This window comes from Euphorbia lathyris, chromosome 7 (genome assembly GCF_963576675.1).
Source record: "Euphorbia lathyris chromosome 7, ddEupLath1.1, whole genome shotgun sequence".
Classification (NCBI taxonomy): domain Eukaryota; kingdom Viridiplantae; phylum Streptophyta; class Magnoliopsida; order Malpighiales; family Euphorbiaceae; genus Euphorbia; species Euphorbia lathyris.
In genome coordinates this window covers 26162056-26167159 of record NC_088916.1, presented here as the reverse complement: position 1 = coordinate 26167159, position 5104 = coordinate 26162056, and the positions used below count along the sequence as shown (strand labels likewise).

At 35.1% G+C, this 5104-nt stretch overlaps 1 non-coding gene across 1 annotated transcript; it reads left to right on the top strand.

The window, feature by feature from the left end:
- The first annotated feature begins 516 nt into the window (after positions 1–516).
- LOC136201600 (small nucleolar RNA R71) lies at positions 517–623 on the top strand. Its single transcript, XR_010673948.1, has one exon. It is a non-coding gene; the product is annotated as a small nucleolar RNA R71 (small nucleolar RNA).
- Positions 624–5104: the final 4481 nt, after the last annotated feature.

The following is a 5104-nucleotide window of genomic DNA, read 5'->3' as shown; positions in this document are numbered from 1 at the left end:
TTTTGATAATTATTTATACGATATTGATTAGCATTTGCATTATTATTATTATTACCATCTTTCCAGTTAAAGTTAGGATGATTTCTCCATCCAGGATTATAAGTATTAGAATAAGGATTAGTAGTTTGGTTTTGTCCTTGGACAAAATTTACCTGTTCTATCTCGTTCATACCTTCGTAGTCAATGTCTCTCTGGATCGGATCATTAGGATCACATGGTGCCATAAATTTATCAATTTTGTGCGATAAGGCAGAAAATTGGGCTTGTAACATTGCTACAGGATCAAGATTCATTATACCTTTAATCGATGATGTACATGAGGATGATGGTTTCGCCGTTGGTATATGTCCACGCTCTGCGGGCCACATACTGCTGTTGATTGCCATTTCCTCCAAAAGTTCTCTTGCTTGGGCGGACGTCTTCTTCATAAATAACCCTCCAGACATAGCATCTAATGAACCTCTAGTCGTAGGATTTAATCCATTATAGAATGTGTGCATTAAAAGTGCATCTGGCAATTGGTGGTGTGGGCATAAACGTTGAAGTTCTTTAAAACGTTCCCAAGCTTCATAAAGAGTTTCATTATCATTTTGTGTGAAAGATGTCAACTCTTTGATGACTCTTGCGGTTTTTGCTAAGGGAAAATATTTTTGTAAAAATGCTTGGGCTAATTGGTCCCAAGTTTCAAATGTTGCAGCAGGCATAGAAGTTAACCAAATTTTTGCCTTATCCTTCAAAGTGAAAGGAAAGAGGCGAAGTTTGATTGCTTCGGCTGTTACATCAGTAATTTTAAAAGTGTCACAAATTTCTAAGAAATTTGTCAAATGTGCATTAGGGTTTTCGTTAGGCAATCCGTAAAACGTTACGTTGTTTTGCAACATATTAAGCAAAGTAGGCTTAATTTCAAATTGATTTGCGTTTATACGGGGTCTAACTACACTATTAGTTACACCGGCCATTCCTGGCCTAGCGTAATCCATAAGTGTCGGTGGATCGGCCATGATTTCTGGCTGGACTACTTTGGTTTTTAAGGGTGTTTTGTCTTTGTTTTTGTTGTTTTTCTTGTTTTTCTTAAGTGTTCTTTCAATTTCTGGATCAAAAGGATCTGGTGGCGTGCCCGAATTTCGTGAACTGCGCATCAACTTGAAATTGTAACACGAGCCAAACTACCTTCAAAACAAAATTGAAAGCAAATATATTATAAAACTGAAAATAAATAAAATATAAAAGTTGTATAAAAATAATGTATAAACCTAGATTCGAAAATAAAATGCGAAATATAAAAATTTTGTCAAAAATTTTGGCGTATCCCCGGCAACGGCGCCAAAAACTTGTTGAGCGATTTCCGCAAGTGCACGGTTTCGCTTGTAGTAATAAAAATATCGATCCCACAGAGATACGTTTTTTAACGAAAAACTTATTTTTGAATCTTTAATTTCGAACTTGTTAGATTTATAAAATGTAAATAAAAAAGTGAAAATTGGATTAATTGAATTTAGGAAATTTATTTGATTGAATTTGAAAACTTTGAGTATTTAAAAATGCTGGAATAAGATTATATATTTAGAATAAATCGATTGTTAGAAAGATCTTCTGATTTTAAGGATGAATTTTACAAAACAGGAACATTTAGAACTTATTAGAAAAAGGAATGAATTTGTTCATTTGCATTAAGCAAAGAAAACAACTTAAACTTTGTATTATTATGATGATGAAATAAATGACGGAACCTCTAATTAATTGGCTTTGAACGCGACAAAACCCTTTCGGGATAGTTGCCCTTACTCAAATTAACACTCTTTCGAGATGATAATTTGCCTAAGTGTTCAACAAAGTTTCCTTGTAATGATTTTGAATTCAAGTGCATATTAATGAAAACACCAACCTCACTTATATTGGATTGGTTACCATAAGTGCTGCATAACGATTTGTCGAATAGAACGGACTTTATTAGATGAAATGTAAATTGATACAAGTTTACAGAGAATAAGGAGCATCGAGTTCTTCGAGGGCGTGCAAGTGAAGGGCTTGATCGGTTCCGCTTCCTTGGGTTTCCTAGGAGGTTGTCAGGCTCGGGGGCGAACACTTTACTCAATCTTCTCGCTGTAACTTCGTAATAGGGATTCGGTCGGCCACTACCATGATGCAAACTAAAACTGGAACAATGTCTAAACGCTACTGAGTTGTAATTAAACTATAAACAATATGTGTACCTCATCTTGTTTTGTACAGAATCTAATTTCTAACTCTCGAAATGTTTTTACTTAGAACTTCGACATAAGTTCTACGCTCTGATTTCTATATCTATATTATAACATTTCATTACACTTTTTCTCAACATCAACTCTTTATTTATAGATGTTGAAGGGTTGTGTTTGAAGTGATGTATCCGTTGGTTAAGAGTCGTGTCCGTTGTGAAAGGACGTCTTTATCCACTTAAACGAACGCGTTTCTTGGATTTTCAGCATGTGTTAAATGCTCTTTGTAAATTTTCTGCACTTACCGAGGATGGTAATCCGCGGCCGTGAATGACGTAGCATTGAGCTGAGCGACGGACGAAGGGGAGAATTGGTTGTACCGTGCGTGTCGCGGTCGCGGGTCTGGGATCCACTGTCGCGGCCCGGCAGGTTTTCTTACTTCTTGCTTTCGTTCGTGTCCTCGACTTGGCGCTTTCGATTTACGTCGTCTTTGACTCCTTTTGAAGGGATTTTCTTCTGTTTTTGATCCTTTTTCGTTCCTATTTGGATTTTACCAAATATTTAGGTACCTCGCAAGAAAGAAAGATATTCGAAAGTAAAAGTAATCTAAACAGATATAAATAACACAAATTCGTAATAAAAATGATGTAAATGTTAATGATATTTTAGGTATATTTTGGGCTTAACAAATCTCCACACTTAATCTTTTGCTAGTCCCGAGCAAAATTTCACTGAACTTATTCTTTAACTAATCATATTTATGAAAATAAAACATATATCTTTGTGTTTACCTTTTAAATTAGTTAAGCCGAAAAGACTAACTTCGTATGGCAAATTTATACGCAAAATATCAAACTAACTTAGTATAAATACGATATATCATTCGTCTTGTATTTCAATTTTTAGATTGAAGTATTCGGGACGATGTAAGCACGCATGTTATTGAGTCTTTCATCTCAAGGATTTGTTTTTTTTTTTTTGAATAAAATGCTGGGACGCGATCGAGGAACCAGACATTCCAACTAGGTCGGCACCTCCGGTAACCCCAGCCAACCCGAATATTATTAAAAAATAGAAAGAATTATAGAGGGGGTGTTAAAGAAAACAAATATGAGCTATGTTACAGAGATCATCAAAAATAAAAGAATTGCAAAATGGAGGGGTTGCGCTCCACCAAGTGATACCTACAAAAGATTTTCCGAAGTTTGCAAGACTATCAGCATCTTGATTTCTTTCTCTATAGATGTGAGAAATCTTACAGTTCATCAACGCACAGTGCTTAAGACATCAGAGCCAGTTGTAGACACCGAGTCGGAGGACCTGTGACGAAAACCCATAACAGACGGTTAAAGCGGTTGATTCCAATAATAATAAAAAAAATATAAAATCAAAAAAACCACGAAAGGGTCCTGAGGGATTGCGTGTCGATAAATAGGCGGCTCGCGGGCGCCCAACGAACATGGGGCGTCGTCCAATGCATGCCGAAGGATTTGGACGCGCGCCTAATGATCGTTGGGCGCACGCCCAACCTGCGTTGGGCGTCCGCCCAGCGCCTGTTGGGCGCGCATCCAACCGAGGTTGGGCGTCGCCCAACTTGGCGTTGGGCGCACACCCAACTTTGGGATCCGTGCCTATAAAAGGCACAGATCCCCATGCAAACAAGGGAGAGGGAATTTTGGAGAGCTTCTCACTCTAGAATATTTTTTTAGAGAGAGAGAGTAAATTTTTGGGAGAAAACATTTTTTTTCCTAAAAATTGAAAATCTCCAAAAAGTTAAATATTCTACAAAAACACCGAGAAACCATAATTCGTGGAATCAACCGACTTCAGCCGTCAATACCAATCTTGAGGTATTATCCGAGGACTAGACTCGTTTTATTTATTTTGTTTATTTATTTTATTTATAGTTTTGTCTCTTTATTTATTTATTTAGTTAGTTATTTATTTATCACGTTTATTTATTTTCCCGTATTTGTTTAATTCCCGTCTCGCGTTAAATAAGCGTTTTTGTTTTAAATAAAAAAACCTCCTTTTAACGTTCCAACACGAACCGTGACCCGATTTGAGGGTAGTTCGGGACTAGAACGTTGTAAATATAGAATTTAAAAAGTTTTTTAATTAACGTTTTTCAAATAAAACATTGTTTTGGGAGGCTCCGTTATAGACTATGACCCGATTTGGGTAGTTCGGGGACCAAAATGATAGAATATATGAATCTAAAGTATTTTTAATAAATCTGAAAAATATAAGGACTGCTGCTGTAATTCTCCCTTTTTTGTTGCTGAAAGCAGTTTAGTGACGGATTTTTCGTCACTAAAGCTGCTTGAATGCTAAAATTGTCTTTTTACCCTATTTCTTTAACCTTTTTTGACATTTATACATTTATATATATATATATATATATATATATATATATATATATATATAGGGGAGGGATCAAGTGAGAACCCTCCCCTAGGTGAGAACCACCCAAAACTACGTAGTTTTGAGTAGAGAATTTTAAAAAATTGCTGCTGCATAAGGGATTTGAACCTGGCACCCCTCAATTGCACTTCACATTGCTTACCACTAAACCATTCGCTTTCCTTATGTATATTGTCACGCGCTGTTTAATATACCAGTGCCTTTTAGCTTCTATTGTTTAATATTTGACGCATGCACTTATTAATATCGATTAAATATGCAAAATAATGAATTATTAATAGAAAAAAATAAATTTGCATAATATGAATTATTAATAAAAAAAATGCATATAATAATGAATTACTAATAGAAAAAATCCAAGAATATGCTCTAATTTCTTATTTATTTTATTCCTTTATATTTTTGTAATTTATGTTATATAAGAAAATATATTTTTTAAAACATACGTTAGAACATATATTTTAACTTTTAAAACACGAACT